The sequence below is a fragment of the Equus quagga genome, chromosome 15 (assembly GCF_021613505.1).
Source record: "Equus quagga isolate Etosha38 chromosome 15, UCLA_HA_Equagga_1.0, whole genome shotgun sequence".
NCBI classification, from domain to species: Eukaryota; Metazoa; Chordata; class Mammalia; order Perissodactyla; family Equidae; genus Equus; species Equus quagga.
In genome coordinates this window covers 55,847,825-55,861,082 of record NC_060281.1, presented here as the reverse complement: position 1 = coordinate 55,861,082, position 13,258 = coordinate 55,847,825, and the positions used below count along the sequence as shown (strand labels likewise).

The 13,258-nt window shown below is 44.1% G+C and overlaps 1 protein-coding gene across 1 annotated transcript in view; it reads left to right on the top strand.

Moving 5' to 3' along the window:
- Positions 1-13,258, top strand: part of BMP6 (bone morphogenetic protein 6) — a 153,637-nt gene that overhangs the window by 1,932 nt on the left and 138,447 nt on the right. The gene's annotated exons all lie outside the window — the stretch shown is intronic.

The window sequence follows — 13,258 nt, the reverse complement described above, 5'->3', positions numbered from 1 at the left end:
CCGCGCCGCGGGCCGGGCTGCGCGCGGCGGCGCAGGGGGCGGCGGGGGGCCGGGCGCGGGCTCCGGAGTGCGGCGCCGGGCAGGCGCGTCTTTGCGGGCGCCTGGAGCAGTTCCGTGCTTTTCCCAACAGTGCCCGGCTCGCGCCACCTTAACCCGACTGTGGTCGAAGAGTCCGGCTGAGTGTGGCCAGCTGGGAAGAAGAAGGCTCTGCAGCATTCTTTTCCCTCCTGACTCTTTTCTTTTGCACCCTTAACGCGCTGAGGGCATTTTCCCACCGGGACTTTTGGGGAATCCGACAGCCGCTGAGAACTTCGGAAACTTGACATGATTGTGTTAAGTGGTATCCGTGGCATTGGGGGAGGAAGGTTGTAGAGCAAGGTGCGCCAGTCTGGGCGGGATCCCGAGCCGAGTTGGGGTACCCCAGCTACTGCCCTTGCTCACATGCCTTTGGCCAGTGCGCCCAAAGGCTCAACTTTTTGAGCTCTGCTGCCCAACTTTACGGGCAGAGAAAGGGTGCTGGTTAGGGGCCGGCGTTGGGCGCTGAGCTGGTCTGAACCGGTTGCCAGGCAACAGAATGGAAATTCAAGGGCGGCTAAATCGGGCTCCGCCACAAATGTTCTGTGGCAAACCCGGACGGAGTCACAGAGCCTTTCTTCCCCCTGAGTCTTCTCATCTGTAAATGGGAACGGTGTAAGGAAGACTTTTTTTCAGAATCAATGCCTTGGATTTGTGCTACTCTTCATTCATAAACTGACTCAGTGTGGACAAAGGCATGTAGGGGACGCGCTCTCGGCGGAGAAATGGCTTGCAGAGCCACGGCCGGAGTCGGGGCCGCAGCTTTGTGGGGTGGGTCTCCGCGGACTTCCTTTCCCGTGTGAGACGCGTGGCTCTGCCCAGGCCCCAAAGTGGGTTAGCAGACACTTGCCAAAGGAGCACACACGTCTCCAAGCCACGCCAAAGACGTCCGCCCGTCACTTAAGGCCATTATTTACTTGAATGATTCCCGTGTAAAATGTTTCGGCGAGTTCTTTACAAGTATATCTGTGAGCTGATTCTCAACTCCGCTGAGCTTTGGGGGAAGAAAGGAGGAGACGGGGCCGTGGGGGGAGGTCCGGGAGGATGTGGAGCAGGACGATTGGCATCCAAGTGGTGCAAAAATCCCCCTGGGAAATTCATGCAACAGAATCTCACAGGGAGTGGAGGCTCACGGCCTGTCAGTCTTGCTACTTGCAATGCCAGGGGTTCTGATTGGACAAGAATTTTCACAGTTTATTGGAACCAAATCCAAGGTTGAGCCACCTCCAGGAAGCATTCTAAGGAAATTCTCATGCCAGTCAACAAAATTTGGAGAGGCGGGGAGAAGGGTGCGGAGGACCAGCGCTATTCCTTATTCTAACGTCTCTGCTGCTTCTGGTTTAATAAATTTCACCTCTTGCCCTCACCTGCCCCCTCCCCCAAGCTTCCTGACAGCCTTGGGGAGATATTTTATTGCCTCTTGGGGATAGTCCCAACCTGGACAAAGTGGAGGAAGAGCGGCGCTTAGGGCTTCTTCACGGAGGATCACGTTACAGTCTCTGGAAAACTGTTGCTGGGCTTGGACCGTGGTTCTCAATCTTGGCTGCCCATTAGTATCACCTGGGGGCACTTGAAGGGCGAAGGGATGCTGGGGCTGCTCCCCAGAGCAATAGCGATTGAGTCGGAATCTTTGAGGGTGGGTGCTGGCTTTTTTTTTTTTTTTTTTTTTAAGTGCTTTGGGTTTTTCTAATGTGCTGCCGTGGTCGAGAAGCACTGGCACAGGAGATCCTGATGTCTGAAAGAAATCAATAAATCATCCCAGCAAGAGATTAAATTAAGCAGTGCTTTCTTATGTCAGTGGCTCCCAAATGTTGCTGCGCATTAGAATCACCTGGGGGCTTTTAACATCCACAGGCCCAGATGGTACCCGTACCAATGAAATCAGAATGTGTGGGGTGGAAGCCAGGGATCAGTATTTTTAAAGATCCCCAGGTGATTCCATTGTTTGGGAACCACTGGCTTAGATAGTCTTTGAAATTGTGACAGTTGGCTTGAGGCAAGTTTGTAAAGTATGGTGCCATTGACTGTGTTTAATGACCTCCAAATTCTCCTTGTTCCTTGCTTTTCTGACCTTTCCTGGTTTACAGGTACATACTGCTTCTGAGTCATACTGCTTGAAGCTGGTTGTCAACTGAGCCTGCCAAGGTGATGGTTTAACATAGTATCTCCCTAGACAGAGTTTCATTTTTCATAAAGGATTTTTGAAGATCCAAAAAATACTGCTGAAAAATTCCAAGAGAACTCAACAATAGTGTAATTTCAGGTGTGGGATAGGCTAATACGGAACTGAAGGAGATTCCTGGGGAGCGACCTCTGCCCAGACGCCTCCTGTCATGCCCCTGGGCTTTCTGACTGCAAGTTATGACTCTGTCTAGGTCCAGTCCTGGACTCCACATGGGTAGTTAGAGGAGAAAACCTCTTGCAGGTGAGTAGAGTCCAAGTCATAAGCCACGCCACCTGCCAGTCAAGCGGTTCTACTTAATCTTCATCCATTTAGCAGTAGAAAAGGGGGATTTCATAATGAGAGGCTGAAATGTGATAAAATCTGATTATCATAGCTCTGAGCATTAAAAGGACAGTTCATTTGAAGAAAGTAATTGCTTAGCAATGTGGATTCTCTAAGAATGTTGGGAGAATGCCACAGATCTCCTAATCTGTGTGGCTGGCTTTTTAGCTGTTGCGTTCAGTGCCTCATTAAAGGACCTATAGAAAGATACCTGTTACAGCACTGTGCTTTAAAGTGCTCTTCCACCTGCTGAGTTAGGTAGGTTATAAGTTGAAAGGATGAGGGAAAGTGTTACATCGTTGTAAACATCCTTCTTCCCTGGGATGGGGAATATTTTACTCATGAGATACGTTTAAAATACCCTGAGCCTTGTCAGCCAGAGTGGCTATCAGGAAGTATGAATCAACAGGATAAATTTCTCTTGCATATCCCAAATGCTGGTCATTCGACCAGCTCACCGCTGTTTGTGTTGACTCTCCCTGGGTGAACAGGCTGGGGATGTTTAAACTCCCTCGAGCTGAATGGCTGGCATGCAGAGTGCCTGGGCAAGCTGGGTGCACTCATGCACCTGCATTCAATCAGGGCCATAGGTGCCATTTTCTACTTGTTTTCTACTGCTAAAAATGTCTTGGCAGCCTAATAAGGAAGCTTGCCAATTCGGTGACCTTGGAGAAGTAGCCTGGAATATCTTTCAGGTCTTAGCTTAAAATTCACCTTCTCAGAGAAGCCTTCTCTAAGCACTCTCTAGAAATTGGGGCTGCCTCCAACCCGAACCCTCTTCTTTACCATCCTAGCACCCTGTTGATTTCCTTTGTGACACTTATCACAAGGAGTATATGCATTTTTTTCCTTTTAAATTTGCTTACTCATTTGTTTGTCACCCCTCAGCCTCAAAAGGCAACCAGGCTTATCTGCTGTTGTAATTTAAATCCCTAACGTAACACTGAGCATGTAGAAGGTGCTTCAGAATAAAGATTGAATTAATGAAAATACACACATGTCCCTCATTTAAAATTCACATTTCACTAATCTGGAAGGCCTGATCATTTAGAGATGGTATACCTGATTTTCATTAAGTAAAATGTTTGAAGTAAGTGAAGACATTTAGGACGTTGAGGTCCATGGTATTTGATGTATATCATAATGCTTTATTAATATATCTCTTTTGTATTAGTTACCCATATGTGTATGAGTTTGTAATATGCATCATATTTGAGTAATGCAAAAGTTTCTTTAAATCTCTGCATTTCAGACTTCGTTTATCTATCTTGAATTAATGAGGTGTTGATCTCCAGATGCTAGGATAAAATGAAATAAAAAACTCAAATTATGCTCAGAAAAGGGAATCAGTATGTATTAGGACAAGTCACCAGAAACAAGAAACTTATTGTACTAAAAATACTGGCAATCTTCTGAGCAGAATTACTCCTGGGAAACATAAATTAGAAGAAAAATGGAGTACTCCCTACTTGTGTTTGTAACCAGATACGCTGTACTGTCTTTTTCTCATAAACATCGGATCAGTAGTACTATTTTTCATTTAAGCTGCCTGTACTTATGAAGATTTTTGTTAGCAGAAAATAAATCCATGCCTGCAAGCTACTCACAGCAAAAATAGTGTGGAGAATCTGGTAGCAAGAGTGTGGTTCAGAGAAACCGTGGATGTTCTCCTGAAGAGATTTCAAGTAGTAAATGTGAAATTCAGTGGTATTTCAACAGAAAAGTTGGACAAAGTGTTCTTAAACTCAGATCAAAGGGCAAGCAGATACCATTGTTTAGACCTCGGATGGTGTTTCCTCTGGTTGTCCTTCTAAGAATGGGTATAAATCCTTTTTAAATGTGCTGAGTCATGCTTAGTTCCTCTACTTGAGCTTACGTCTGATTAGCATGGAGGAAGGGTTCCTAGTGATAGAAAAATCTGCGTAAGTGAAAAAATATCGCTGTCAGCACTTTATTCAGCATGTAGTAATTGTATCATCACTGTGTTGTCTTCAGAGTTTAGCTACTTTAAATATTGGATTTCAAACTAATATTTTACTTGAGTTTGGGGGTGGGTGGGTGAATCCTGGATCTAAGAGGTGGCGTAGGCGACTCTCACAGATAGCAGCGCTGTCCTCTCTGCCTCACCCTCATCTGTTGAAGAAGCTGAGTTAGAAGAGGAGGATGAAGAGGGTGACATTTCTTGGATAATTAATCAGCTTTCTGTAACTTTTTCACAAGTCAGTCCTCCACTCTCTGCTTCCCATCCCGTATTTAAAATGAATTGTTCCATGGAATGCTTATTTTTTCTTAACAGAAAGCCATTACAGTTTTCTCTTAATTTTTCCATTTTGAGCCTTATTCTGTTTTTCCTCCCTCTTGTCTGAGTTTCCTCCCTCACGTCACCTTATTTGGCATTTCCAACAGTGGGAAGGAAAATAGGCAATATTTTAGTCAGATAATTATGTTCCTGACTAGAAGCTTCCATATGTATCTGAGTAAAAGGAGTAGAAATCAATAAAGAAACTCCCTAAGATATGAACAGTTTATAGTATCCCCTGCATGTAAACAGCTGTTACACGTTAACCTGTCTGTCCCACCCTCCCATGTACAACCCAACAGCTTGCTGGGCAACATGGCTGCCCTGGCCACAGGCTGTCACCCAGCGGCTGGTATGGGGTGTAACTGGCAGCTTCTCTTCTTTTGTGATCCCCACAAAGAGCTGTTGCATTGCGTTGTCCTCCTTTCTCTGTTTTCATCCTAACAACTGAGTTGCTTCTATTCAAACACATTTCTCCTCTCGTAATACCCTCACCTCTGCTTCAATACCCTGCCCCCATCTCTTTCAACTCTGCAAACTTGTGAGCCAGAAGATGGCTCCAGTCTTACCTGGAATCTATGAAAGTGGTGACAGTTGTGTCAAGGAGAAGGAAAACCGTTTCTATTTTAATGAAAATTGCAGTTGCTAAAGACCCAGGGCCATCAAGCTCTAAAGTGTTGAGGGTGCCAGAAATTTGCAGAACCTCAGAATTATACCTGCTTATCTTCCACCACAAGCATTAGAGATAAATAAGTAGTTCACTGAAGTTGGTTGGAATTTTTTCGTTCAATTACTAGTGTTTTGGAAATAATATTTTCTGCATTTTTCCCCCACTGTAAATATACAGCATTTTAGCACCCTTATGGATAAAGTTCGACTCTGGCTGGCTGGGATCAGCTACCTTCCAGGACATTGTTTTTCTGGGGAAGCATGCCCAGCAACAGACAGCCCATTTCTAAATCGGGTTTTCTCTGTCATTAATGGGAAGTTTGGAGTTATTGGTAAACTTGTGTCATCCACAGATCAAAAAATTTAGAGCTTTAAAGGTTCTTGGCTATCATTCAGTCTCATATGTTTGCAGTTAAATTGGTTAGATTTATTCAGGATCATTTCCTCTTCACCATTGTTAAATCTTAAGGCTAAGGGACAACCAAGAGAACCACAAAGAGATCCTAATGCATCAGAGGGATAGGGCCGTGGGGTTGTTGGTCAGGCGTGAGTGGATAATTAAGGAGAAATTCCAAAAGCATGCAAGAGCACAGCCCTGGGCAAGAGGTGGGGAGGCCCAAATCTGGAATTTTGTGGGTTTTCTCTTAGTGGATAGTGTTCTCTCCTAGAACTCTGCTTTTAGAAAAGAAAAAGCTATGCGTATCTATAAATAGCCCCTTGTTTGGTGTGTCGAAGGACTGTTGACCCCAACGAATTGTTTTCTGCTCTGAAAGTGAGTTGAAAACCACGTTGCTCTGAGCGGCATTGTTCCACTGATGTCCGCAGGCACAGATTCTCTTCCTGCCCTTCCCATGTCCATTATTAAAGAGATTGAGTCCATAATAGAGATGATATCTAAATTACATCAGGTAATTCCTTGATGGGTCCCTACGGTCTTGTTATCTCTATCCAAGTCCCAGATGACTGGGTCGAAGACTCCCTTTCAAACATTTTTGCAGAATGAGGTTCTGGTTCCGAGTGGGAGAGTCTTCCTGACTTTCAGGTTCATGGGCATACGCCCTTGATTACTGATCCTGCTAGATAGGTTGGGATTGTCCTAGGCCTGAAATGTCCCTGCTCCATAGTGCTGATGTTATGTTCATATTGTTTTCTCATCATGGAGAGCTCGGTCGGGGAGGGAGGAGTGGAGTGGCTTCACAGCAGGCAGAAAACAGTGTGCCCTGGCAGGGGACTGCGAGCCCTCTCCGCGCTGAACTTTGATATCTGCCGCATCCTTATTATGACTCTCCTGCCACTTACCCTTTTCACCTTGTCCAGAATGTGACTTCCATCCTTAAACATCTGCCTTTGTTGATTGTTGTTCCTGTGTTTACAGTCTTGTTGGTTTCCTGTACATGAACATGGGCTGGCAAAAACTTCTGATTTGTGTATCAGCAGAGCGTGAACTAACCCTCTCATTGGTAGGAGCTGCTTTATGTGCTGATGAGGCCAGAAGATTTTTATCATTGGCCTTGCTTAATGACTGAGAAATAATCACTGGTTATCTTCTCTCTCTTTTGAATCTATGAATGACATTTAAGTATTCTAAAGACAGAGCTTTGTAAACTACAAAATTAAGGACTAAAAGTTTTGCTTGACTTTGTTCTTTCCAGATTTTGTCTGAACACTTCCATATCAGAATAAGTTAACAACAGAGAAGCTGTGCATTTAAAAAACATACACTTTTTTTTCGAGCCGCTTTAGGTCTACAGCAAAATTGAGTGGAAGGTACAGAGATTTTCCATCCACTCTCTGCCCCTGCACAGACAGCCTCTCTCACTATCAGCCTCCCACATGTGAGTGCTACATGTGTTACAATGGATGAACCTACACTGACACGTTGTTATCTCCCAGAGTCCACAGTTTACGTTAGGGTTCACTCTTGGTGTCGTACATTCTGTGGGTTTGGATGAATGTGTAACGACGTGCACCCATCATTATAGTTTCATACAGAGTAGTTCACTGCCCTAAAAATCCTCTGTGGAGAAACCGTATGTTTAACCAGAAAAAAAAATCAATAAAAATCTTAGAATTCAAAATATGCAGGGTCTTGTGTGTGTGGGGGGAAATAAAATGCCTTTGTTGAAAGATATTTTATTTCTAGGGTTTTACCACATTGATATATAAGTAATTTTGATCACTATGTGAGCTTATTTTGTGCTTCTGTGTGTGGACACCAAATCCATTCGAAATCTCTTTCCTCCCACCCTTTTTTAAGTCTAGGAGTTCAAAATCTTTTTTCCTCTGCATACTTTCAGTGAGGTGTCTGTCACCATAGTACCTAGACAATCCCTCAGGCAGAGATATGAGCGATTAAATTTCTCCCTGGCTTGTGCCCTGTTTGATCCGTGCTCTGCAGGATTTGGGGGAGTAAAAGAAAGGAGCCTGAAGAATGAACAAGAATTATAGGAATTCTGTGCTTGGAAATTATTGAAATTTGGGGGGTGGTTAGGGGAGGGGTTACATATTTTTCCTTCCTTTCTGAAAACTTATATTAAAACTAAGTGTGACTTTTGGATTGGGAAACTCACAGAAATATCTTTTACTGGCCCTAGAGGCAGGATCCAGGGGACTTTAAAAGGTTTCCTCAGGAGAGACTGTTCAGATCAGATTAAAACTCAATTAATGGAGACTCCATAAGTCCAGAAGTCTTTGTGAGTGATGTGTAGATTAGGCTCCTTTGTTTTGAACTGTTTCTATGAGAAAGGGCTCCACAGATTGTGGTAAATAAGTAAGAAAATGCAATAATATAAACAAGGAACATGATAACTCTAAAGAGTGCTCTTGAGCAGTAGGTAGCAATTCATTGAGATATTCCGGGCACTTGTGAACATTTCTTTCCAAATACTGTACAGGTGGGACATTTCATGAATTCTCCTCAATACTTGTCATGTCAAGTCTCCATCGTTATCAGGTATTTTCTTACTGAATTCTAGCTAAACACCCCCAGCCCCCCTCCGCAGAGATGAAACTTCTCAAAAAAGAGGGAAGTGCTTGGGGCCTGGCAGTGTCAGTGGACTTGAGAAGTTCAGCTTTGGTCCATAACATCTCACTTGGGATGTGCTGTGGTTTAACTACGTCTCTGTCCAGTAGGATAGCAGTTTAATTGAGCCAAAAGTGAAATGACATCAAAGGGTAGGGCTAAGACTTATGGTGGGTAATAGTGAGGAGGACATAGTTGCCTTCGGCTGAAGATTTTTGGAGAGTTACATTTCTCCGAGAGGGCCGTGGAACAGGCCTTAGCATTTTTATGGGGTCTGTTTAGGGCAGAATCTCCTAACACCAGCTGTGGGAACTCCTCCCACAAATCTGGCACCTTGGTTATTTCATCTACTTAACTGAAGTTGTTTGACCCTATTGTTACACATGCACATCTGTGTCATCGTTACAAGCTGTGGAATCCAACATAGGTGCAGGGATCTAGGAGGTACCCAGTGGAGGTTAGTTTCCCTTTTTCTCTCTTGCTTTTCCCCCCATTAATAAATTTGGCAACTCCATTGAGTTTATTTCCTCTTTTATATCTGTTCTTTTTTCATAGTGTTGGTGCCTTTTGTTGTCGTTGACCTAAGAGAGCAGCTTGTACACATCTCCATGGAGTCTGGTAGTTCTGTACCACCAAGATGGCCCATTGCCCACTATAATGGTTTTCTTTTTTTTTTTTTTAAAGATTTTATTTTTTTCCTTTTTCTCCCCAAAGCCCCTTAGTACATAGTTGTATATTCTTCGTTGTGGGTCCTTCTAGTTGTGGCATGTGGGACGCTGCCTCAGCGTGGTTTGATGAGCAGTGCTATGTCCGTGCCCAGGATTTGAACCAACGAAACACTGGGCTGCCTGCAGCGGAGCGTGTGAACTTGACCACCAGCCCCAGTAGCTGGTTTTCTTAATGGTGCTAGAAAGTACTTAAGGCCCGTTCAGTACAGAGTAGAGGAAAGAGCACTTGATTAAGATTCAGGAAGTTTGAATTCAGCCTCTAGTCTTAAAGGGATAATACTTGCTCAAGTCTTCTAAATTAAGTATAATTCTTGTTCCAGCCACTTCACCAAATTTCTGGGTCTCTTTTCTTGTAAAATGGCTTTCCTTGTCTGTAAAATGTGGATATTGGGCTAGATGAGTATTTTCCAAATAGTGTTTCATGGAACACTACTTTTCCAAAATGTTCTGCAAAAGAAGATTGTGGAAGCACTTTCTATGATATTCCTCTCTTTGATATTTACACGTCTGTTAGCATATTAAAGCCATGACAAGCCCACCAGTAAAGAAGTTGGCTAACTTGTTTTAATAGAGTTTTCTTTGAATTTATTTTTGCTCTCTAACCCCCTTTTTCAGAAACACCTCTGTGTCAGACCTGAGCCTCTCTGCCCCCAGATCCGCTCCTGACCCTTCCTCTGGTCATCTCTAGAGGGCAGGGGTGGAACCCCAGGCCACTGCATTTCCAGCAGCTAGGCTACTGCTCCTCGGTCGCTGCTGCTCTCTCTGGATGAGCTTCCATGTTGTGCTGGTGGCCTTGGGCTCTCTGCCTCCTCCCTGAGGGTGGAAATGGCTTCCTGCTGTTGCTAATCCCTGGGTTGTCTCACCGTGACCTGCTTGGCTGCTTAGCTCCCCTACTGCTATGCCACCAGTTCCCTGCATTAAATTCCCTCTGTTGTAAACACTTGCGGGGGTTTCTCTTTCCCTGGTTGGACCCTGATTGCTATGACCTTTCAATTCCCTGGAACACAGTAGAGAAACCTCAGAGTAGGTAATGCTCAGAACTCAATTCTAGGAGTGGTCCTTATTGTGTTTCTGTTAGTGAGTCTTTATTTTTTTAAACAGCTTTCTTGAGGTATAATTGACATTCAATAAGCTGCTTATTTAAAATATATGATTTGATAAGCTTTCACATATATGTACCTTTAAATCATCATCACAGTCAAGACACAATCAAGTCATAGCTTGAGCTATTCTTTTAAACAGTTGCCTATGCCAAGGAATGAATGACCGACCCTAACACAGGAAGTGCGGTGAAAACTCCTGTCTTTCATTGATGCCCTTGCTCTCCATGCTTTTATCTTGTGGGCTTTGAACATCCTTCAGAATGGAATTTGCTGAGGATGTTTTGAATGGTTTTGTTGGATCAGAGAACCAGGGGGTCAAGTCTTTCTGGGGGTCAAGCTTGCTCTTTGCAGCTGTGACCGGCCTTTATCCCATATCTCACCTCCCATATTTATTTTTGGAAATAATAATAAAAATAGATCTCTTTTCTAATTTTGAGATCAAGCATCTGAGGGCACTTTCGGGTTGTTAGTGATCCTATTGGCATCTTATTTCTAAATGTTCAAGTTTAGAAGATTCAATCCTTCTGGAAAATAACACAAAGATGCTTTCCTGTGTTTCTGTTTTAAATTCTGGCAATTTAGTTAGGGCACTAGTCCAAGACATTTATGAAAGTAGACTCCAATTTACCTCCAACTTTCCCCCCATGCTCATCCTTCTCTGAATGCTCTGTAAGCTTAAATAGAAACTGCGTTTTTTTTTTTTTTTTTTTTACAAGAAAATGTAAGTATTGTATTTCTCTATGGCCTTTTGCCTTAAACAATGACTGATGTCCGGGCTGGCCTTAAGTTAAGGCCAGAGCAGTTAAGTTCGCACGTTCCACTTTGGCGGCCCGGGGTTTGCTGGTTCAAAAATTGGGTGCGGACCGACGCACTGCTTGTCAAGTCATGCTGTGGCAGGCGTCCCACATATAAAGTAGAGGAAGATGGGCATGGATGTTAGCTCAGGGCCAGGCTTCCTCATCAAAAAAGAGAAGGATTGGCGGCAGATGTTAGCTCAGGGCTAGTCTTCCTCAAAAAAAAAAAAAGAATGACTGATGTCACTTACTATCCTATTATCTCACAAGTCAAAAATGGAGACTTTTATAGCTGCAAATTTACACTAAAGATTACTGGGTAGTAAGGGGAGAATTTGGAGATTGTTGGAGAAAATTATTATTTAGAATAGCATTAACATAATGTTCCAGATAACACCGGTTACATAATAGAACAGTTGTGTGAAGTTGCTTGACCATGCCCTGTCTCCCCACCATTCAGGGAAGCTGCTCTTTCCTTGCCACCCACTCTCTCCTCTCCACTTGCCTTCTGTCCCCATCACTCAGCTGAAATTCTTCTATCAGAGGCAACTAATGAAGGTCTTGAGTCTTCATCCTTCTCTCTGCAAGCCTTTTCGTTATTAAATCTTTATCACCGTCATTATCATTCCCATTTTCTCTGCTGTACAGTCCTTCTAAAAAATTCTCTCCTTAGCTTCTGTAATGCTGCTCGCTTCCTCTTGGTTCTTTTTCTGTCTTGCAGACTCCTGCCATATTTTGGGACAGTTTCTGAAGAACAGCAGAAGATTCAGAAGGACTGGCATGTGGTGCGAGACCTACACAAGGGGCTGAGATAGCTAAAGGGTTTGTGGGGGCGGAGAGCGCGCTCAGGTATAGGAGTTGGGAAATGATATACAGCCATAAGGCATGATGACAGGCAGGTGTCAGGCTTTCAGGTGACCCACTGTGGAGGCTTGGTAGCTTGGTGGAAGAGTAGGCCACGGTGATGGGGCACCCAGCAGCTGGTGTAGTCAGAAGGGCAGATGTCAGCTGCAGGGAGGTCTCTCAGCTCCGAGCGCCTCCTCATGTGTTTCTCCTCTCCTGACCTATGTGTTTAGAGTGTGGTCCAGGTGTGATCTGGTACCAGAATCATACAGTGCAGTGCTTTTCAAATTGTCTTTGCATGAGAACCAGTTTTTTTTCTTTAATTTTTGTGGGCCCATACTTTTATAAAATTCATTAAAAATGAATTACTAGAAAATAATATGGAAAAAACCCAAAATACAAAGTCAAGCCTCAATTGAGATTCCATTGGTACAAAATTATCAGTCAGGTTGCTGTCAAACTGTCTCAACAGCCTCCATTTCTGTACTTTTCTCACTGCAGGCCAGTCACAAAGAGTGCGGATCAGTACAGGCCCAGTGTGGCTTCTTGGATGTGGCCCTGGCTTGGGGGATTTGATGTGGGATTCAGTGTGGGAATCTACGATTTAACAAGCTCACTTGGAGCTGAGAGTGATGGCTAAGGTTTGAGAACCAGGGTGCTGGTTACTCAGGTTCAGCGTTAACCTCTGCCCTCATTCCCATATCCAATCAATTGCCAGACTTACTGCTTCTGCTTCCAAAATGTTTTAGTCCCATCTTCCCACCTTTTCTCTCTCTTGTCTCCCCAAGTTCCCTACGTGAGGTCTTTATGATCTTGACCTTGATTTCTGTAGTGGTCTCCTCTACTGCTAGTCCATCCATACATCAACACCCGCTCGAGTTTTCTGTAGCACAGATGTGCTCTGTTATCCTTCCTCCGTCACCGTCCTTGGGTGCTTATGGCCTACTGAACAAAGCCACAATGCCGTTCTGACTCCTACCCCTTTCACTTTAGTCTCCTCCATTCATCATTGTATACACCATCATTTCATTCAGCTGGCTAACTCTGCTCTGTGATTTCCTTCTGGCCTTTTCTCATGATTTCTCCCATTTACATTGCACAACTGCCCATTTCCATGTTCTCAGTTCTCTCTGTTCTTTAAACCCGAGCTCAAATGCCATCTTGTCAAGGGACCCTTTCTGAAATTTGCTCACCCCCATGCCGTGACTCTTGGGAAGAA